This window comes from Paroedura picta, chromosome 14 (genome assembly GCF_049243985.1).
Source record: "Paroedura picta isolate Pp20150507F chromosome 14, Ppicta_v3.0, whole genome shotgun sequence".
Taxonomy (NCBI): Eukaryota; Metazoa; Chordata; class Lepidosauria; order Squamata; family Gekkonidae; genus Paroedura; species Paroedura picta.
This window is the reverse complement of record NC_135382.1, coordinates 39,811,527-39,834,636: the sequence shown is the minus strand read 5'-3', so window position 1 is coordinate 39,834,636 and position 23,110 is coordinate 39,811,527. Positions and strand designations below refer to the sequence as shown.

General features: G+C 52.7%; 1 protein-coding gene across 4 annotated transcripts in view; it reads right to left on the bottom strand.

Annotated features, from left to right (window-relative positions):
• Nucleotides 1-23,110, bottom strand: part of ZNF469 (zinc finger protein 469) — a 124,214-nt gene that overhangs the window by 39,760 nt on the left and 61,344 nt on the right. The window contains exon 1 of one of the 4 annotated variants that reach the window (XM_077309913.1): nt 12,192-12,321. The exons of the other annotated variants lie outside the window; for them this stretch is intronic. The gene's annotated coding sequence lies outside the window, so the exon portion shown is untranslated. Of the gene's footprint in view, nt 1-12,191; nt 12,322-23,110 lie in introns of those variants that run through there. 4 annotated transcript variants of the gene reach the window in all.

Genomic DNA, 23,110 nt, shown 5'->3' with positions numbered 1-23,110 from the left:
GCATTACCGCCATATAGCGAGCTAGGAATTCTCTGTCAGCTACAATCCAACCTGCAAACTGCTCTTTGGGGAGCTTTAAAATCTGCTTTGAGAAGAGGGGGGGGGGAGTCTTCCCCCTTCGCTCTTGAGTCAGATCTTGGCCCATCCAGAGCAGAGCTGCTTTCTCACTGCTTCTCTGACGACCTTTTCCCAGGTCCTTGGCAGACGTCTTTCTCAGATCTCTGCACTGCAAATGGATGCTGTTCCTTCTGCCGCCCAGACACAGCAGGCTCGCCGCGCATGGGCAGAGGCGTTTGGCTGCAATTCTGCATGCTGCAACAAGTTCCCCTCCCCCCACGAAATCCTAAACAGAAATACTGTTCGCTATTATTAATCACAGTGAGAAAAAAACCCATCAAGTCAATGCAAATATAAAGCAGACGTGCCATAAAGGAATGGCCTAATTAAAAAATGCCCCACAACTTCCAAATCATAGTATGAGCACCAAGCAAACGTGTCTGCATGCATGTCGCCTGTGTGTTTGTTTAGGGATCCTATACCCAGCCCTTCAGTCCTTGCTACAGCACAGAATGCAACTCCAAACCAAAGGAGATAAATATTGAACAACAGCAGAGACATGAACTAAAAAGATCCAAATAAATAAAGCCAGCAGCAGAATAAAAACGGCCATGAAAGCCCCAGACAAACAATCGGGGAAAACGTGAAAGTAATAATAAAAGCCATTTATAATGAGGTCAACTGTCAACAATAAATTGGGCAGATTAAAAGCGCAGCATCAGGGAACAAACATACCAGATGCTCTCTGCAATTAAATAGTTTCCGCAGAATTACAGAAGGAGGGAGCCTAAGGCATTTTCTTGGGTATGTCATTTCACAGCTGGGGGGGGGGCGGGGGGATGACTGGAAAGGCCCTGTTCAGGGTAGCCCCCAACCCATGGACGTGGAGTGCAGGGGGGGGGTGAGCCATTTTGCAAGTACTGAGAATTACAGAGCAGGGTTTGGAGACAGGTTTGCTCTGACAGTGAGGCCACGATCGCTCTGCAGGGATTCTCTCAGAGCATAAAAAAAATTCCATGAAAGCAAAAGGCTAATATTTTAACCGACTCCATCCTTCTGACATCTATAACTTTCTTGGACTTATTAAAATCTCAGCTTCTTTGCACAGGAGGGAAGTCAATGCAAGGAAATTACCAAACCAGGCAAAAGGTGCAGACACTGGCGAACCATTGCTTGAAATAGGCATTATTAAACAGGCGGGGGAAGCTGAGGTTATATTAAGAGCGTTTTGTTAGGATTATGACTTATTGCTGTCATTTCATATTCAACTTCTCAGTCCAGGATAGAACACGAGATAAACCCTCCTGCTCTTTTGCTTTGCTAAGCCTTGGCAAATTCCTCATCAAAACGGACAGCCCCCTTTTGGAGGGAGCAGCAGAATGGATTTACTTGTCAGTTGAGTGAAAATTCATTCCGGAGCAGCCCCATGCAAGCCACACGGCCTGCCTCTGGCTTGCACAAGAATTCTGCATCAAGCAAGCACAAACACACTGAAATGATGGGATATCTTTATATTGGGCCGGTTATTTCATGGAAATGCTTGGCTCACACAGAAGTCTTCACCTGTCAGGGCTGAAGGGAAGCTGCATTCCTGGCATTTAAACAGAGATTAACCGATGCTCACTGTGCCCCGTGGCTTGTTAACACAACATTTGGCTGCCGTGCAAATCCCCTGAACTCAGAGGTGCAGACTGGCCGGGGCAGTGCCGTTGTTGCCGGAAACAGACACGGCTCGGGGGCTACCCGAGGGATGGCAAATCAGTTGTTTACAATCAGAAGCTAACAAACACCTGGCCAAATGCACAACTAAAGCAATTCTGGAAGTGCCTTGAAATACAAATTGCCATCACCTGCACGCGGGCTAGATTGGAGCCAACAGGAAACTCAGTTTACAAATAAATACCAGGATGGGTGGAGGGCAGGACTGGCCTCGAATTGAGCTAAAAAGTGACCCAATAAAGAAAGCCACTGCTCTCCGTTTGCATGATCAGAACAAGGCTGTCCAGGATTGGAGGTTCTGGAGGTCATTTATGCATGAGGCCACCCCCCCCCCCCATACTGCCAAAGTCACTGGACACACACTTTCTTGCAGCTGCCCCCTGCTGGGCAGAGACCGACATAGCATGCTACACAAGTTCAAGGTGTTCCCTCTGACCACAACCGGCTGGAGCAGGGGTAGTCAAACTGCGGCCCTCCAGATGTCCATGGACTACAATTCCCAGGAGCCCCCTGCCAGCGAACGCTGGCAGGGGGCTCCTGGGAATTGTAGTCCATGAACATCTGGAGGGCCGCAGTTTGACTATCCCTGGGCTAGAGTCACACCAAGGCCTCAAGACCAGGTAGCTGAAAGATTCCCACTGGCCAACAGGGCTTCTCTCGCTACAAGAGGGGGCAGATCAGTGGGTCTGGCAGGGTGGATTCCATCATGATAAAATCATGATACACAAATGAAATAATATACAACTAAAACCTGTTACCCTCTAAAACACACTGCCAGCGTCAGCCGCTCAGATCTTGCTGGAAAAGGAGGAGAGAGGAGGCATTTATGAAATTGTGCATGGGAGAGAGAAGACTAAGAAGTCCTTTCCCCCTCTCTTACAAAACAAGATCTCTCGGGCATTCGAAATCAATGAGCAGTAAGATCAGGACGGATAAGGAAGTGCTTTTTCACGCAAACAACAATTAACAGGTTGAATTTCCTGCGCCAGAGGTGGTGATGGCTACAAGCACGGACAGCTTCAAGAGGGGGCTGGAGAAACATCTGGAGCAGAGTCCATGAGTGGCTCTTAGCCCCAGGCCATAGATGGAACATTCTACCTGGGGCAGAGGTGCTCTGTTTTTGTGGTGCTTGGGGGGCAAGACTGGGAGGGCGTCCAGGGTTCTGGTCCCACTGGTGGACCTCCTGATGGCGCCAGAGTTTCCACCATGGTGTGACCCAGAGTGTTGGACCGGATGGGCCATTGGCCTGATCCAACAGGGCTTCTCTTAATTTCTTCCATGTGAATGAACTTTCACGCTTGATTCCCTTCCCACTCCATTCAACCACAGTGCTTTTCCATGCAGGCCCTTTGTGCTGCGGGCTGCCAATCTGGACTGCAGAGGCTGTGTGAGCGATGGGGTGATGTTCACGTACCTTTGAGCCCCACACTCACACACCCCAGAGGGCTGCCGGATTCCGCTGGGTTTTCCTTTTGCAACTTCTGAGTACCTCTGGCTGTAAAGAGGCGGTTCCTTCACCCAATCTGTCCACCTCCAAGATGGAAAACACATCCATTGAGAAGACTGGATGAGCGTCTAATCACTGCTCAGCACACTGGCCTGCATAAGTACAGCATTGCTTTCCAAGAAAAGCAGCCAACAAGCCAGGGGAGCTTTTTCCCAGGCCTAAATTCAGTCTCCGTCTCCTCAAGAGCCAAGCTTCATCTTTAGCAGATAGCAATTTGCCAGGGGTGGTTTTCGAGGCCCTTGTTCAAAGCCAAAAGATTTCACTTCTGTTGGTAGCCTGCCCCACCCTGGACACAATCGGGAAGACGGTGCTCCTTCCGCTTGTGAGGGTAGTCCTTCCAAAATGAGTGTGTGTCTGTTAAGTGCCACCTGTCACTTCCAGCTCCCTGGGAGAGCCCTGCTCAGCTCTGGCCAGCAAAGGGCCCTGTGACTTCCTCAACTGAGTCCACCCGCCTCACGCTGGTCTTCATCTTTTCCTGCCATCTTCACCCTTTTCCTAGCAGGACGGTCTTTTCCAAAGCCCCACAGAGATCAAATGATGAAAATACCGAAATCAGGCACATTTTTGCTTCAGTGCACCAAAACAGTATTAATAGGGCTTTTGATTTGGATTACAGCAGCTCACAGACAAGTCAACTTCTAAAATTAATTTACTGTTCACCATTTTTTTCCACCGCTTTGCTTGTGGGGTTCCTCTCTAGTCACTGAGAAAAGGAACAGCCCTCTGGCTTGGCTTTGACACAAGAATGCTGGCGTCTTTCAAGGGCCGGGCACTTCCCCCCTCAACTGATAGGAGAGGAGTATTCCCTGATAAGCCCCTTCAGAATGTCACTCTTCCACCTGAGAAGAAGGTGGAGAGCGCCTGTGAAAGGGAAGAGCAGGTGTGGTTGGGAAGACACACAGAGGGAGGGGCTGGCAGGCAGCAGGAGCAAGGAGAAGAAACTTAAGGGTTGCAGGATCATTCCCTCCCTCTCTGTCTCGGGAGATCTTGGGTAGCAAATCTGCTGCTATTTGCCTCTGGCTGTGCCATGCATGTAGAATCATAGAATCACAGAATCATAGAGTTGGAAGGGACCTCACGGGTCATCTAGTCCAACCCCCTGCACTAAGTGTGGCCAAACAGAAAGAAAGCTAGCTGCTCCTGGTATATTTTGACCCTTGTGGAAGTAGGGGGTCCCTTACAAGCCTTTCCAGGCTCCCTCACACTGGCCCAGCCTGCCCGGGCGCAGACTCACAGAGCAGTGGTGTGTGAGTGAATGCTGAACGCCGAGGACGAAGCCAGTGTGAGGGGTGTGTGTGGGGGGGTACATGTGTGTGCGTTTCTCTCACTCTCTTTCTTGGAAGGAGTGTGCTGATTGGGTGGGACAGGCCCACACAGCTGAGGCAACCCGTGTGGTTCCGATATTTGCACGCGTGCAGTGGCCATGTACGACTGCCCCGCAGGGGGTGAGACGCGTCTTCGTTTAGTGCGTGAGTGTGTGTGTGAACCATGCACTGAACGAGGAAGCAGGGGGGGGCCATCTTGACACCTCAGAGCGTACACAAGTCCTGGGAGAATGTGCACTCACATCTGATTCTTATTCTGGGTGGGAAATATCAGCCTCGCCGGTGATAAGGACAGCAGCCCCTGTCCTCAGGCCCGTTGCGCTTGCTTGATGCAGTTGCAGGGAGCATGTGCCGAGACCTCACTGTGGACAGCAGCATTCCTGTTCTGGCTGCCAAGCGGAAGCAGCCCAGGACCGCTCCAGGGAGGAAAGCCAGTGCTGGGAGTGATCTCCAGACACCACAGGCATCACTGGCCCCTGCCTTCTCCAAAGAGGACAAGCTGGAGCATCTGCTACGGATCTTCCATGGAACAGCAGCAGTTTCCTCCCCAAGGCAACGTCTGTTGTCCTGGAATGGTTGCAGAGGGAAAGGGGAAAGGGTTGCAGATGGGAAAAGAGAGAAAGATGCTGGGGATCTGAAGATGCCCATCACACCAACTGACACCATGAAAACCACATTGGTCTCTATGGCCCTGCTGGACTTGAATCTACCTCTTCCCATGACCTCTGTGTCAGCAAGGGAACCTGGAGCTGGAATCCGGGGCGTCAGCAGGGAGGGATCTGGAATGGCCTGCCATTGCCAACTGATTCCACCCAGAAAAGAGCAGAGACCAATAAAACAAGAAAAATAAAATGGACTCCAGTATTTGCTGGGTTCCTGGAGCAAAGTTTCAAAGGCAAGCAGAACATCTTATGAAAGATTCTCACGGAGTCCCGGAGAAAGATTCTCATGAGGAAGGGAGGTGAGGACACGTCAGAGCTGCACATGAACACCAGCCCACTTCTACGATCCACAAGGAAGCTGGAGGAAGAAGGGTATTTTCACAACATAACAGAGAATTCTTTTGTTTGGTTCATGATTGCAAAGGCGCAAAATCTCCATCAGATTCCCCAGGAAGTCAGTATTAAGGGAGGTGGGCGTAAAACTCCAGGGAGCGCGATTAAGAACGCCAAACCCCCCTTGGCCACATGATTCATCGGCCATCTCTAGCCAGTGCTGATGTGCAGCTTGAGATGAGAGGAGGGAGAGACCGAAGAGTCATTTCAGGCTCAGCTAATCAGAGGCTGGACACGTCCGAGAGACCACACGGACTCTTTCATCCTACACAGACTCGTTAAAACACAAGGATGGAACGAGCTCCAGAACTCAGAGTCGGAAGGGCCCACGGACGAAGTTTTGTGGATGTTGGCACAACCCCACGGGTGATAGTTTGTTTTCACACCGTTGCTAGGCACAGGTAACAGCCCCAGTTTGCAGGAGACACTGAGTATATGTGAAACATCCCAGGTGAGTTCTTTCACCATGCCAGCATTATATCTAATTGTGGCCCCAAACTTAATTTTGGAGTAAGATAGATTTTGCACCATGGAGAATAGTCGTTGCATCAGCTGTTCATCACATATCGTACCAGACGTGAACTCATCCTTGGGAAAAAGCTGGATTCCAGCCCAGCAGTACCTTAAAGATTTTGGGGGTGTAAGTTTTTGAGAGTCAAAGCTCCCTTCTGTGTCTCTCAAAAACTCATGATCCGAGAATCCTGTTGGTTTCGTTGGTGCTGTTGGACCGGAATCTGACTTTTCTCCTGCAGTCCAACACAGCTGCCGGCTGGAATTACCTTTGTGGAATAGATTTGGAAAGCCAATGGAATTTGTGAAACCGGACCTGCTGGACCAAATGCTCATTTCCCAAATTCTAATCTGAACTGATTTGCAGTTGATGCTCACAAAGAACATGCTTCACATTGACCTGGCACGGAGGATCTGCAAGGTGCGATGTGCCTTGATTCAGACAGACAAGACAGCAAACAATAAAGCTGCACGAAGTTTCTCCGGCAAAGAAATAAGCAGCGGTTGGCTCCCAAAGTAGGACAGGGTTCCTCTCACGCTGGCTCCTCTCTGTGCCTGATTCTTCCAGGGGTTCCCAAGGCAAATGTCTCTTGGCCACGGCTCCACGGGTGCTTTTTGAAGGTGCCCACGGACAGGTCAGGCTAGAAGCTGTTCTTACGGTGCCATCATCCAGTGGGCTTCAGTTTGCCTGGAAGATGTGCTTTTCAGTGATTTCACACTGGCAGGTGCCAGTACATATTCAGGTATCTGCAGGTGCAGGCAGCAGGAAGTGCTCTGATTGCAGGTTGGGTTCCTGAAGGTGATCATGGTGGCAGGTTTTTCCCATCAGTCTCTTTGCCCAACAAAAGTGGCAGCTCACCAATGCCCAAAAGCCAGTGGTGGAGATTGGGGGGCCCATTTGGGCAAAATACTACACGAGACAATGAGGAAGGGAAAGAGTGCATAAGAAGACAGAAGAGAAGCCAGCACAACAGTTTGTGTCCCACAGTGCCCAAAATCCAGGGGCCATGCGAAGGTCTACCAGTGCGGCCGATCAGAAACCGGTTCTCTGCTACAGACACATTAGCAGGCCTCTGTGGAAATCGCTTGACATTTAAAACACCCGGCAAGGCAAATGTGTCATCATTCCTAAAGTTACAAGCAGCGTTAGATATTGCTCGGCCGTCAACGCTAACCTTTCAAGCCGGGCTTGCTCACGCCCCCAGAAGGGTGCCCCCAGGGGGTTACCAAGGAACCGCCAACGTGTTGGAGCAGACTAGGACTGCCCAGGAGCGGACTCGGACGAGGTTGGCCTACATCCCAGGGTTGTTGTGAGGTAAAACGGGAAGGGGGAGCCCCACGATCCTTGGAGGGAGGTCAGGATACAGATGCCATAATAACGAGGAAGCTGGCCCTCGTAGAGCTCAGGGGAGTTCCTGCCAAGAGCTCTGCCCCTCTGGGGACCAAGACAGGCTTGGAAAGCAAGCAGAGCTCTGCAAGAGATTAGCTGTAAACTGAACCAAACACAAGGCGAGGTTTCCAGTCTCTTGCAGGGGAGTCTAAGTTTCAGTTGCGAGACGCATTCAGGAAAGACAGAGGGCTGGCAGGCGCAGCAATACTTAAATCCAAGGCCTAATTCTATTTGCGTTCTGCTCCCAGTTAATGAAGGGTCAGGGGTCAAGCTCGGAAGGGCAGGCCTTCCAGGCCGATTTCACAGATGAAAACGAAGGCACGTGTGCACTGTGGCACCCTTGTTGGCACACCCCTGCCTGCCTGAGGCCCCTTTTCCTACTGGTTGCGGAAGGCTCTGCATCATCATCATCATCATCATCATCATCATCATCATTATTATTATTATATTTATTTATTTCCCGCCACTCCCTGGGTAGGCTCGTGGCGGGTAACAGTTGTCTTAAAAATCCCAATTCAAACCCCATTAAAAGACATTAAAATCATAACATGGCGGCAGCCAATCACAATCTACTCCCACCTGCCAGGGCGATAGAGAATGGGGGAGATGATGTATACTTCAGACCCCCCCCCCCCGGGGTGTATGCAGTACTCTATAACCACCTGATCTCCATGGATGGGCCAATCAATCGCCAATGATCTCATGTGAACCCTGATGGGAACCCTGCCGGACTAAACGCAGTCCTACTAATTCCGTGCTGGAAGAAAGTGAGTCCAGATCCTAGAACTAGCCCTGCCCAGCCCAGCCCGTTTCCTCTTTTCAGGTTTTTAACAAAAGCCTCCCACAGACTCTGCCTGGCCCTGCCAACCCCTGCCTCAAATTAAGCCCTGCCCAAGCTCCTTTAAAAGGTGGTGCTTTGGGGAGGTGGCTTTCCAGACCGACTGGGGCTCTAAAGAGTTAAGCAGCCAGCAAAATGCTCTCAGGTTTCTTCAGCGAACGCTCAGAAGTCCCCCATCGAAGCAGAGTTGGCACTTGGAGCACATTTCACAAACCCAGCGGTCCAAATTGCTGTACCTTCCGTTCGTCAGGCCGCGGAGGCAAACCCCGGCTAATTGAGGAAACAGAACCCTTCCCCTGCCCTGCCCCACTTGCAGCCCTCCCAAAGCTGCCTGCTCATTTTCCAGGGCAGACATTATGAAAATAAAATGAAAATTAATTTTGGTCAACCCTCCAGTAATTCATGACGCTTTCCAGCCAGTGGGAACATTTCTCTTGCCAACAGTTCGGGGATCTCCAGGTTCACGCAGCCACCGAGAACCGCAATGCTGCGGAAGGACCCCGGAGGCCTCCGGAGAAGAGCCGGCCGCTTTCCTGCTGAAAGGAAACCCAGGGCCCTTTCTCGGCTGTCTGGGGGGGGGGGCAGCCCTGGCCTGGGGAAGACCTGGAGATTTGGGGGTGGAGCCTGAGGAGGGCGGGGCTCGGGGAGAAGGATCACGGCAGGGTGGCGTGCCCTGGTGTCCACATCTCCTCCAAGGCAACCGATCTCTGCAGTCTGAAGATAAGCTGTAATTCTGGGGGATGGATAGATCCCACCGGGAGGCTAAGATTTCTGATTCCCCCCAGGCCATGGAGAAGATGGAAATGGGGAGATTCCCACTTACTTTAATGGCGCCACGGACTTTAATGGGGCCGAATCACTTCGGACGGCCCAGGATCCGAATCAGCTGATTCAGATGGCTTTAAAAATGGCTCAAATCGGGTAGTTCCGAACCCGAAATGGTCATTTTTGGGTTTTTTTTTTTTTTGCATAGGCCTACCACAGAGTCCCTCCTCCCAAGGAGCCACTTCCTCCGGGGCAGCTGATCTGTGTAGTCTGGAGATAAGTTGCAGTTCTGGAGGACAGACAGGTCCCACCCGGAGGCTGGTGTCTAATGGTTACAGATCTTGGGCATCTGGAGAGCCATTGTAATGGAGGAGCACCTCAGGTCCCCCTGTGGCAGGGGGAGAGGTTGTGGGGACTTTCAGCAATAAGCTGTTTGTGCTTCCCTGGGAAGACACACAAGAAAACACAAAGGAAATGCCGAGAGGAGACGTCAAAGCAGAGGCGAGTGGAAGCAAAAGAACACCTCCAGAACTCCTCTTCTAGACCCACCCCCTGGCCAAAAAAAAAGCACAATAAGGACGGAGGGGGGGGGGGGCAGAGAAAGTTTAGAACAGGGGTAGTCAAACTGCGGCCCTCCAGATGTCCATGGACTACAATTCCCAGAAGCCCCTGCCAGCGAATGCTGGCAGGGGCTTCTGGGAATTGTAGTCCATGGACATCTGGAGGGCCGCAGTTTGACTACCCCTGGTTTAGAACCAAAGCAGGCCTGATGCAAGGCGGGGGGGGGGGGGGGAGAGATGGGGGAGGGGAGAGCTTTTGCCCCCATCCACATTTCTTGCATGCAGACTCTTAAGCAGTACTCTGAAGGGACGAGGTCTGACTTGAGCTCCCCTGGATGACAGCAAAAGGGAAGTGGTGCCGTCTGGACTCCTGCCCCTTCCCCGCCTCCCTCCTTTCCCTGCCTGCTACAAACTGAAGCGTGGGACGGGGGTGGGGGTGGGGGGAGGAGGGAGGATTCCCAACTGGTCCAACAGTAGTCAGGGAAAGCTTTTTAGAGAAGTATAAACTTGCTCTGTTGCTCACAATTCAAAAGAAATCTCGGAAACCGCAATTCTCAGCACTCCAGGAGAAGCAAATGGAAAGTCGCTTAGAGGGGGAGCCCGGCCTTAAAGAGACAGGGGCCCTTTTTCTCCAGAGGTGCCAGGGATGTGCAGCTGCCAGCCCGCTATTCTGCATGGGCATCAGTGCAGGCAAAACAGGGTCACAGACTTTCAGGTGGCGCAAGGCCAGGGGACCCTCTACCTGCCTGCGCTGGCTTATTACTTCAAGTGTTCTTGGATCACGTGGAGACAGACAGGGAGAAGATGGCCAGGGGCATCTGTGCCCTGGCTTAGGGGTGGGAGTCACACATTTCCCCAGCATCCCACACAACACAACCCTGGCTGCCACTTTCCAACCCCTGGTGACTCCCAGAGCACAAAGTCAGGGCACCTTCCTCTCCGCCAGCCTTGTGTGGAAACGGCTGGGTACAACCCTCTTTCATCTGTCTCTGAGCATGCACAGAGCAAATCCAACCTCTATGTTTAGGGAGCAAGTCTGTCGGGAGAGTAAACTTTGGGGAAATTAGCCCAAGGCAGGTTAGGGCCCTGGCATCTCGCCTTTTAGAAATCTAGCCGTCCAGGTGTGCGCTGTGAAAGCGTCCAAGGGAGGGAGGGAAGGAGGGCGAGAGACTGGGCAACTGACTGCTGATGTTACTTTGGCAGAGCTCACAGTGGCAACTTTATGCAGGGTGCCCTGGCAGTTTGCCCCCAGCTCCTGGCTCTGCAGCAGAGTCACAAACACTGCCCTGATGTCCCAATGGCATTCCAGGCCGGGCCACCCCCGGGGTATCAAGGGCCACCTCCTGGCAGCTCCGAAGTCAGCCTTAGCATGGGACCCTTGCGCCCTGTCACTCAGCCATCCCAGGCCCGGGGGCTTAAAGACGGCAGGAAGGGGGAGGGGGAGGGGCTCTCCTCTCCCCAAGACCACTGAAGAGCTGCACTGAGAGGTGGGGGGAGGTGACATTATTTAAACCCCAATGCAAAAAGTATCTCCGCAAAGGTTTGGGATGGGTGCTTGGATAATAACCCCCACCCACACATGTGGAGGCCTGGCTGTTCTCTTTGAATGAAAAGGCGTGCTACAAGTTTGCAGAGGGCTGGAGGAGGGTTTGGGCCAGCAGGAACTTTGCACACCTTGAGTGAAGAGCCCTCCGAAAATGTCAGCCCCCTCATCTTGTGACCCCCCCCCGACCAGGTTTCCTAAGCAGGTAGCTCTGCGATTTCCTTGCTTGTGCCCCGAGACCTTTCCGCCAGATGGGAGCAGTCAGGGGGGGGGGGGCGCTCTGCACATGCTCCGGCGGTCCTCTCGGCCCTTGCTCGCTTCAGCCCCGCCATCCCTGCCCTTCACCAGCCGCCGCGCGGCACTCCCGAGGCAAGCCCGACAGTCCCTCGGAGGCCTCCGGTAGGAGCGGGCGGAGGGCAGCGCACTTCAAAGGCGGCTCCGCTGCTCGGCAGATGAGCGGCTCCGTCTCCCCCTTTGATTCTTTGCAGATGAATCCGGCGGCGCAAGGAGGCCGCAACGCCTCGCCGCCCGGGGAGCCCACGGGCGCGGGGGGGGGGGAGAGGGGGCGCGGGAGGACCGCGATGCCCCGGGACCCCCTTTCCCGGCACAGGCCGGCCCCTGCGCACCGCCCTGGGGCAAAGCTCCCCCTCCCCTCCCCCGGCGGCTGCGGAGATGACAGCGGCGGCTCCAGTAGTTCAGGGGCCAGCCGCGTCGCCCGCTCCCCCCCCCCCCCGGGCCCTGCGCGCAGGCTGCCTGGAAGTGCCTGCAGGAGCCAGACCAGACGCCAACTTTCCCCTCCCGCCCGGCCAGGAGACTGATGCAACCGGGCGGCAGGCTGCAGACACACGCGCCCCCCCCACGCCCCCCCCCCGTCAATCCCCCCGTCGCGCTCCCGCCGGCCGGTGCCGGGCCCGGGGCTCACCTCGTGGGGCGCGGCCGGGGACGAGCGAGGCGAGGCGAGGCGAGGGGAGGCGAGGGCGGCGTGCTGCTGCTGCTGCTGACTGAGCCGGGGCGCGGAGGCAGCCCGTGGCCGCTCGCAGGCGCCGCTCGCCCCTCCCCGCCGCGCAGCCAGTAGCAGCAGAAGCCCGGCTCCGGCCCCGGAGGGAGGGAGGGAAGCGGCCGCCGAGCATGGGCAGACGGCAGGCACCCGCGGCCCGGCCCGCGCCTCCCCGGCCCTCCCGGCGTACGCGAGCGCCTCGCCCTTCCCGCCGCACCTGGCTCGTTGGCAGCCACCCTGGCAGGGCCACCGACCGGCCTGCCTGCCTGCCTGCCTGCCTGCCCGTGTGTGTGGGATGCCAGGGGATCGAGCCCACGCACAGCAGGGTTTGACTAAAGACCTCAGCAGGCTCTCAGGCTGCCACTTCCCCCCGGGGAGCTGAGCTCTCTAGTCTGGAGATCCCTTGTAATTCCAGGAGGTCTCCAGGCCCCACCGGGAGGTTGGCAACCCTGGGGAAACGGGAAGCCTGCCTGAAAGGGGGTGCGTGCTAAAGGGCAAAATCTGAATGTCAGACCGCCAAAAAATCACATGGGCTTCCAATGCCAGCTCCGGAAGGTCACTTCCCATGGAAGGAGACAAATGGGTGCAGGAAGGCAAATTGTTTTTTAAAAGCCTCCTCTTAGCAAACCCCCATTGGAAACCCTGCTGCTAAATATCATCAGATCAGAGACTGCGTTTTAAGATCCCCCCCCCACACACACACACACACAATAGACCCCCTGACGGGGCACAACCAGGCAAGCAGCGGGTTGGTTACCCTGCCAGATGAGAGGCGGGCTTCTGCCTCCCTTACCCAGGGCTCGATCCAGGATGAAGCAAAGAAAACGCAGACAGCTGCTGCAGGGTGGGGCCCAACCTTCCAGACATTCATTCAGCTTCACAATCTGAAGTCGGTCCTTAGAGCTGTCAGGCCAGACGGAAGACATAACCAAGTCCTTCCTCGTCCGCATGGTAAGATTCATTGCTCGAGGAACTAACGGAGAGGTCACATTGCAAACTACCGAGATGGTCCTCCGAAGGATGTGAGTTCACCCAATTCCAAATCACCCCCAGGGAGCCGATGAATCCAGTCTGCGGACCCCCCGAGTGGGGAAGTGCTCCGCCCCCTGGAACTTGGATCGAAAGCTTGGCTTCAGCCAGGTCTAAGCCACAGAACAAAATACGCAAAACCGAAGGGGAAAATCCCTTTGGGCCTATGCAGAGTGCGTTTCCCATCCCCAATCTGTAACCTCGGCCAGATTCCACGCACCCCAAATCAGGAGGCCGATTGTACAGGTTCAAGAATAGGATTCCTAGGTGAGAATCAGCGGCAGCAGCTGCAGCTCCTTCTCAATTTACACCAGGCTAAAGGAAAAACACCGCATGGGCCTCCTTGCAAGGAGCACAGTGTGGCTGAAACAATACGCTGCTTTTGGTTTTCCACTCTGCAAAAGGAAAAAGAAGATTAGCGGGTACCCCTTTCCTGGCAGAAGGAGACAGACGGGTCATTCGAAACCCCCATATGGGACAATACGGCTCTCCATAGGATGTGACCAAATTCCTTTTCAAAGGCTGGTTATTTATGTAGTTACATAAACATAGACAGATATTTGCCATCTAATCTCAACAATCAAGTGGAATTTCAATAAAAAAAGCCTTAGACAGGATAAAAAGCCCAGCCAAACAGCTCTTTGCAGGGATAGCATCCTCTGTGCGTACATGTTTATTCCCAGACGGAACCGCTGTTTGATTCGGAGAAGCAGGCCTAGTTTGTGCAGATTGTAATATCGAGTCTGGAGTGGCTTGCAGCTTTGTTTGCAATAAAATGCGTGTGGTTTTCCAACTGCTCACATTAAACCTCTACGCTTGCAAAGCCTCAGAAGCGACCAAGCATTTCTGAGCTGCGACATCATCTCAACGTGCCACAGAGATCTCAGGGTCTCAGCTCTTGGACATCCCCTCCTGCCTGGTCCTTTTTAACTGGAGATGTCGGGGACTGAACCTGGGGCCTTCTGTGCACGAATAAGAGGCTCTCCCATTGAGCCACGTCCTCTCCCCCAGCGCCGGTCCCTAAGGTGATTTTCTCTGGTCCATGATCAGAGGAAGAATCTCAGCCATTGTGCGCTTCCACCACGATCCCTACTCTGCCAGTTTTCATCTGCGACGAGGGCAGACTCAGGCCCAAACCCTCAGACCGGGCTCTGCCCCTTTGGCATTGCCTAAATTTAGAGTTCTGTTAAGGCCTATAGAAGCTGGCGCTTAATAAACACATCGCACACCCACACGCTGTTGCGTGGCCAGGCTAAACACCAGGAAACGTTCACTGCTTGACCAGTAGTCCGTACAATTTACAGATAGGCTGCTACCAAAAAATGAGCAGGTAGACTGAGAGCTGGAATTCTTTTTTTTTGGGGGGGGGAGTTCGCCCAGGTAGGAACTGCATTTTGGGAGAGGAGTCCTGGCCCATGTCATGGTTTGCTACCAATGATGCAGGGTGGGAGGGATCTCCCCAACGGCCATTTTGAACCCCCCCCCCACATTGTGGCAGCATTGAAGGGCAGCATTTGGTCCTGTAGGACCGTGGCTGGGAAACTCTGTTCCTTGACCCATGCCTCTTCCAGCCACACACGGGAACCGGAGTAGGTGTACACAAAAGGTGTGCAATGGGAGGGGGCACTCATGCTCAGCTTTTTAGGGTTCATAATGTCACAGGAGCAAACCTCAGGAGAAAAATATCAACCAGACTTAGAAATGCCCAGAATAAATTCTCCTCCTCTGATTTTTTCCCCCTCCAGATCCCAGAGCTTTGAATTAAGGAATCTTGTTCCCAAACTGCACCCACTGCATTATCCCTGGTTCCATTTGTTGGTTTCCGGATTTGCACGGAGAACGGTGCATGCGCGATTTGCCACCGCTTCTGTTTCCTTCCATCCACTTATACCTTCCCTCCTTTCTGCACTACTCATGCCCACTACTCTGCAATTCGGACCCGGCTCCCTGGGGTCAACTGATTTCTAGGCCAGGGGTAGGTGATGTTGGCACCCCAGCTTGCATTGCCCACCATTCCTTCGCTCTGTCAGCAGCCTCGGGGGCCCAAGGAGCAGGGAACTGGGGCCCTGCCTAGTGCACCATCCATTGCCCCTGAGTGAATATGGGACCAGAAACAGGTTGCCTAAATGGGGCGTGTTCTCTGCATGAAATTTTGTGAATGGCTCAGAATCTCCACTGAAGGTTATTCAAACAACCGAACTTCCATCTTCTGCAAGGGACGAAAGTCCGTAGAAGCAAGGCCGGAAGCCGGAAGGCCAGTGGGCCTCAAGACATGAGCCTCGGTGGGGAAAGATCACGTTCTCAAAAAGCAAAAAGCTTGCGAGTCCAGACCTTCTCTTGGTCCCCCTCGCAATGCTGGAACCAAATCACACATTCCAGTTGAAATCCACCTTTTTAAAAAATGTGCAAAACAAAGTCTACGGGAAGGATTTTTAAAAAATGACCCTGTTCTCCCCAAGTTTGATAAGGGCCGGCCAGACATTTGGATGGGCAGCCCTTTGCACAAAGCTTGCGCTAAGACGGACGGAGGTAGCATCTCTTTCCAACTTCTCATAGACATTCAATCTGGGAATCCTGTTAATGAAAGGAAAACAGCGCGGGGCTCAGGAGCAGAGGCCTGGGGTGTGGTAATTTAAGAAGGCAGGGCAGCCGGCATGAATGGAACCTTTCACTGTGGTCCAGAGAAAGCCGGTGGCACACAGGCCTGTGGAATTCAAAGACTCCCGTACATCCAAACCAGGCAGCAGAATCCATTAACGCTCCAGGAATAAGGAGAAAGAACTTTCTTTTAATTAGCAAGCACAGCCTCTTGCGGAGGGAGGGCTGTGCTGCTACATACCCGGCCCGGTGAGTTAATGGCGCCCTCGAGATGAAAGGGCAGAGCACAGATACCTGTTGACAAGTCGACAGAGAGGGTGACAAATTGGAAAGGTCAAAGCGGGGATTCGAGCAGGCTGGTCCCGGGGGAAAGGCCGAAGGAGCATGGTCGGGGTTGCTTGGTTTGGTTTGGGCTTTGCTGCAAAAACAGTCCTCCTTTTCCACTGAAATTTGAACTGCAGGAAGGTTAAAGCACCAGCTTAGTTTAGGGGTGGGCCCAGGATGGGGTTCCAACCCCAACTCAGCAAAACAGCTTGGAGGATTCTCTCGGAGACTGGCCTGCAACGCAGGGTTGTTGTGAAGTTAAGATGGAGGAGGACAAAGCAATGCCACCCCCTTAAGGGTCTGGTGGAAGGACAAGAGAAGGCGGAAAATGGTGACCATATCCTCCCTCCAGACCTCTCTTGCCACCTCTTGCTACTTTGGGTCACCCTCCTGGATTGGCCCCTGAATGGCCACAAGGGTTCACAGAGCTTCATACCTCCTGGGGTGATCTCAGTAATAAATATTGCAACAGTCTTCTACAGTAGGCTGGTAACATCCTGCCCCCCCCCCCCATGTTGCAGATGGGGGCAAGTTGCAAAAGCCGCTGTGAGTTTAAGGCCAAGGTGAAATTCAAGGCAGGGGCTTCCCAGGTCTTGTCTGACGTTTGTAGGGGCCAGAAGGAAGAGCTGCCTGATGGCCGCCCTTGAACCAGCTCCTCCTTGGACCTTTTCAAAGAACTGGACCCAGAAGAAAAGCAGGAATGAAACCTCAGAGTGCCGGATTTCAAAAGCTGGCCTCCAGATTCTGAATGGCTTACATCGGCTGAGTCATTTCACTTGGGGCAGCAGTTACTTCTACTGGGGGCCATCTTTATGTGTTTGTTTTTTAAGCTTTATTTCCATTCAAAGCCAACCAACACTGCAACTATACAATTACAGGCTCATCCCATTCCATATATAAACGTTACTTAAACCTATGCTGAAGTCTATCGCCCTCTTTAAACGCCATGCCTTGCCAAATGCTGCAAGAGTTCCAGCGACGGATGTCCAGGGCAAATTATATTTTGCATTCCCGTGCAGGAATTCCCAGGCTGTCTCAAGTATTTTCAGAACTGTCTTGCCGGACTGGCATTCTGCTGGTTAACAAGGTACCGTGGGTGGACGTGGCTGTGCGTTAGACGGAGAAGAAAAGCGACACTTCCTCGCCTGGAAAAAGAAACCTCCGCAAACGCTATCCTTATTTCCCCCCCTCTATAATTCTCAGAGGGATAACTAACCGTTACTTTTCAGCCCGTACAGCGCAGTTCATTGAGTAGTCTGTTTAGTAACCAGCCTCGCTCTCAATGGGCTTCTTGAGGCCAGCCGCTCTCTCTGTTGGATAAAGGCGCCCATTAAAACAACTGACTCATTATATCCCTCACTCACATTGTGAACCAGCCATTCTCTTAGCCACGCAGGCCTCCGCACACTTTCCACACAAACAGCACGCGCCCTCCCTTTTCTCCTCTCGTTCTCTCTCTCTCTATACTCCCAAGCATGTCAACCCCCCAGCGGAGGCATGAATGGCTACAGTGTGCCGGGAAGGTTTGTCACAGCTGCTCTCAAAATGTTTGCAGAAAAAGAGGGTGTGGACGAGAAAATAAAGATTCCCTTCAAGCCCCTCTCGGTCCCTGTCTCTCTTTCGCGGACTTTATGCCCCGCCTTAACAACGAAAATAAATGATGCAGGAGAAGCCATCCATGCGGAAATAAATTGCCACCCTCCAGCGTGGCTACTGTCGTGTGAGCAAAGGTCGCCTCCTTCCCATTTTTGGTCTGCAGGGGGAAAGATCCCTGAGCCAACTTCTGTGCCAGAGGAGGGGGGGGGCAGGAGTCAATAAATGCCATGCACTGGTCGCACTCTAAAAGTGCATTTTCTTGCACACATACGTGCACACACAAAAGATCGGAAGACCGCTTCACATGTTTTGGTTAGTTTTTTTTAAAACATGGGGTGCTTTGCACATGGGTTTTCTGAGAATGGGCATTTGCACAGACCATTACTGTTCAGTAGGGAAATGAACTCACGACAGGAGACGACATTCTTAAGTCCAAACCAGCTCCATGTTTTAGAATGGAAACCACCCTTTGGTCACAACCCTATAGCGGTGCACGCCTTCTTGGTTCTGTTTTATGTGTTTCATGCTATCACGCACACCCCTTTCATGGTACCGAGCAGATGCCTCATTTCCTCCCACATCTGGGTGAGACAAAAACTTGGACTGGTGCGGCTGCATCGCCCCTGAGCCAGTGCACATCCCTGGCTTGGCCCAGTGCAAGATTCCCCGCACCTGATTGTTCCCGTTTCCTCACAGAGCAGCCAGTGAACGAAACACATTCCTAGCTGGGACCTCACAATCTATAAAGAGGGACGTTAATAGACCACAGAAGCTAAACAACTGTGGCAGAGGGAGCACCAGTTAAACGCCAATTTCAGTTCTCGGAGGTCAAGAGGGCAGAACCTTTGACTTTGAAAAGCACCTCTCTGTGTTTGTCAGAGGAGAACAAACTCGCAACTTGTTCTAATCAAGCTTGGGGAAGAGCAGCCCTGGACAAAGCCTCTGGAGCCAGCCTGCTGCCGTTCGTTCGCACTCAGCACTTCAGCACCCGCACAGGGCCCGGCTTCACACCAAGAGAGGGCAGCTCTATGCTCCGAGGTTTCCACTTCTGCTAGACACATAGATGGCATTATGTTTAGCTGGCCCCAGATCTCGGGGCATAATATTTTTTTAGCACTGGACTAAATATTTTTAACATATGCAAACATGCATGACTGAAGCAGCTCCAGGATCCAGGAGCAGAGACGCTGATGGGCATTCCGGAGGGAACAATGTCACCTTTTTGCTCCTGACGCAGCGCGTCCCTTCGGAGATGATAAACCTTGGCACTCGCCGGAAAGCCAGGAGGGGGAGCGAGGAAGGTTTTGCAGGCTGGCTTTATAACAAAACCTGCTGTTGGGGGTGGGGGGGGGGGGAGGGAGAGAGAGAGCATTCCTTCAAGTGGTGGAATGGATGGGGAGGGGGGTGCATTCTGACCAGATTCCAAGAGTACCAGAAAGATGCCAGTTTGAAGAAATGGAACAGAAAATCTTGCATAAACAAAAAGGTGCCAGTTTGAGGAAATGGAACAGAAAATCGTCTTGCACGTAAGTAAACCAGCTGTCAGAGAAAAATAGGCACCATAGGCTGGGCACAGAGCTCATTGGTAAGCAGACGATGTCTGCAGCTTGATCCTTAATGGCCCCACAGCTAAAAGGACCGCAGGTGGCAGGACTAGGAAAGACTTCTTCTGGAGACCCCGGCAGACTGAACCAGGGGTGTGTGGGGTGTGTGTATGCAAGCAGGCGCATGCGCATGGCCAGAGGCACCACCAGCACTGAATCCCAGTCCTGATCCTTGGCCACTGGCCCATTGCACTTGGTCAGAGGAAACATAAGTGAACTCTTAGGAACATCCTACTAGGAGCTGCAGTCGAATTGGCACAACCTAAGCCTCTGAGGAAGGGTAAGATATAAATGTATAAATAAAAAAAACAAATACAATTTATTTATTTATTTTGTGGCATTTAGGCTGCCTCTCTCCAAAAGGTCTTGGGGCAGCTTACAACAAAGCATAGAAACAGTTCAGTTACAAACACATCTACACCCAAAACTTTCCTACTAAAAACCAATTTACCGTCTCCTCCATAGCTGATCTATCCACCATTGGTGGTGGTCTCCTGTCCAGCCTGGCTGAGGTCCCCGGATGTGGGGCTGGGTAAAGCCCATACAGATGGCAGAGGCACTACCTGCGGCCTCAACGGTATACGCATCTTTTTAAAAATGACAAACAACCACGTTGTGCTAGTTGGACCATAAAATCATAGCCAGCCTATAGCAGCTGTGTGTGCTTGCAGTTGTGTCTGCATAAACACAGCCAGGATCTAGCCGGGAATATGAACATCTGCATATCTGTGATTTCCATTCCAGTACCTCTGGACTGGCTGAATGTGGGTGTTGCCACAAGAGCAGACGCACGCAGCTGGAGCTCCGTAGGGACCTTAAAGGCTCACCAAGTCCATGACCTCCCATGAGCAAGGATGGAAGACAAAAATAATCCCAAGCACCAAAGGGCCGTTTTTAGGATCTGTCATTGGTAACTTTTCTCTGCCTAACTATGGCATAATTTTGGGTCAACCCATCTGTCTCATGGAGATGGGTCTTGAAAGTCAAGGCTCTTTTACTACTCCACCATATCTGGATTACCTCCCGTTGAGCTATCATTTATCACTGCTGAGTCCAGAGGAAGAAAAGGGGCCAGCTCTTCAAATTGCCTGGCCCACGACCTCATTCACACATAACTGATCTCTTCTTAAATGGTAGGGCAAGAACGTAAGAACATCAGAAGAGCCCTTCTGGATCAGACCCGTGATCCATCTAGTCCAGCATCTTGCCTTAGGCTGTGTTCAGCCATTGCCTCTGAAGGGCCAGCCACAGGACACAGAGGCCGAGGCCTTCCCCTGACGGTGCCTTCTGTCTCTGGGATTCAGAGGTTGACTGCCTCTGAATATGGCTTTTCCCCACATCACCATGGCTAGTAGCCACAGCTAGATCTCTCCTCCATGAGTCTTTCTAATACCCTTTAAAAGCTGTTTATTCCTTTGACCATCCCTACATCCTCTGGCAGTGAATTCCTCATTTTAATTGACATTTTACCAATGGTTACAACTGCACACTTGTGCTAATTTGGGGAGCTGGTTTTCGGAACAGAAATGCTATGAATCAATCCATAAATGCAAAGTGGAGGGGGGGGGGCAACTTGGCCGCAAAAGGTCATGTCTGAAAGATCAGAGAATGCCACAACACACAACCTGGCTTTGCGCCTCTTGTCTGTGGAGATCGCGAGCACACCGCAGAAGTGCAGGCCGGATTCTGCTCGCCCCGCAGCCCCCTCGGCTCCCTTTCGAAATGCCATAGATCCACAGCACCGAGCCCCAATTTAAGACTAATACAAGGATGATGCGATACATGCCTTGATACAAGACCAAAGGGATGATGAGCAGAATTAAGCCTTAGCTTCCCACCGACTCTCTCTTTTTCATCACTCCTCCAATAACAGAACGCTGGCACAACTGTTCGGCCAGAGCACATCAAAGGGGATTGGGCATCGCGATTTAACGTGTTCAACTTGTCAGAGAGATAAGTGATGCTTGCAGGTTATGTACATGGACACAAACATGCTCGTGGATAGTTCCAAATTCCTCCTCCTCCAGTCCCCACCGCTAGATCCGTGGGTTCACTGGGAGTGCATTTCAGCTTGTTATTGTGACAAGGTATCCCCTGTGCAAGCACCGGGTCATGTCTGACCCTTGGGGTGACGCCCTCTAGCGTTTTCATGGCAGACTCAATACGGGGTGGTTTGCCAGTGCCTTCCCCAGTCATTACCGTTTACCCCCCAGCAAGCCGGGTACTCATTTTACTGACCGGTACAAGAGGCCAAAAGTGAACGAGAGAAACCCCACAAAACCCCAACCTATATACACGCAGGGAACAAAAGGATCTTCCGGCCAGTGCGTGGTATCAGTCAGTTCTGCTTTAAGCTGACTGGATCCGGCCAATGGGATCTGACCACACGCTGGCCAGCCATGTCCTCGGGATTCCAATCCTGCCTCAGACCCGGCAAATCTACAGACATAACCCCCACCTGGAGACTAAGCCCCTGGCAGCCTTCGATGCAGCGTCTGAGCAGGGCAGCCTACGAGGGTGGCATAACTGGCAGCCCGTCTGCCGCTCACGGATGGCTGGTGTGCCCAGAAGGACATGTTTACTACTGCCCACATCTATGCCAGGAATGCAGCGTCCGATGCCCGCCTCTCGCCAACACTTTGTCTCGTGCAACCGGAGAAGGGGCCCCTGGCCATTCTCCTCCATCGCCGCATGCGGTCGGGTCAGATAGTGCCTAAGCACCGCATTTCTGATGGCTATCACTCTGGCTTCAGGTGTTGAGTTGCCTCCGTGTTGCCCATCAAAGCCTCCCCTGAGTGGTCTGCGGAGGCCGCCCGGCCGCTGGGGCTGATAACAGCCGAGACAATCAGCCGTTTATGTCGGTCTGGGAGGGGCACCCACTTGCAGGATCTCTGGACTGGCAACAAAAATTAAGACATGGGTTTTATTTTATTTTTGTTAAGCTGTGGGGAAGCCAGAAGGAACTGGGAAGATCTCTGTTTTGATTGTGGTGTCCACAATGGGGGATTCTTGTGGGACCCGTGGGCCAGCCCAAAGAGTCAGAGGCAAAAACAGAAAGATGTTTGAGGAAAGAAGACCAAATTGGGAAAGTAGTTTGTGGGAACCAACTATGCCTCCCTGACCTGTGGGCCTGCAAGGGGGCTTCTGGGCTCATGTGCACGCCCAAGCCAGCAACGCTCAGCATGGCCAGCAATATCAGGAGGGGCAAAAGGGCAAGGCAAGGACAATCCTTTGGGTCTGCAAACCCACTGCTTTCTGTGCCATAGAGGTCGAAGCCTTCGTAAGACTATCAGAAGGGCACTGCTGGATCAGACCAGAGAAGGTCCATCTAGTCCAGCATCCTGGCACACACAGCTGCCACCTGGTTCTGGAGGGCCAAAACAGGGCAGAGAGGCTGAGGCCTTCATAGGAACATCAGAAGAGCCTGGTCGGATCCAACTAGTGAGGGTCCACCTACTCCAGCATTGTCGCTCACCAAGTGGCCAACCAGTTCTTCTGGGGGGCCAACAGCAGGCAGAGAAGGCGAAGCTTTCCCCTGAAGTTGCTGCCTGGCTCTGAGATTCAAGGCTTGGTGCCTCTGAACTTGGAGGTTTCTCTCAGTCACCACGGCTAGGAGCCACTGACAGACTTACCCTCCATGAATCTACCTAATCTCCTTTTAAAGCTGTCTATTCCTGTGGCCATCACAACAAC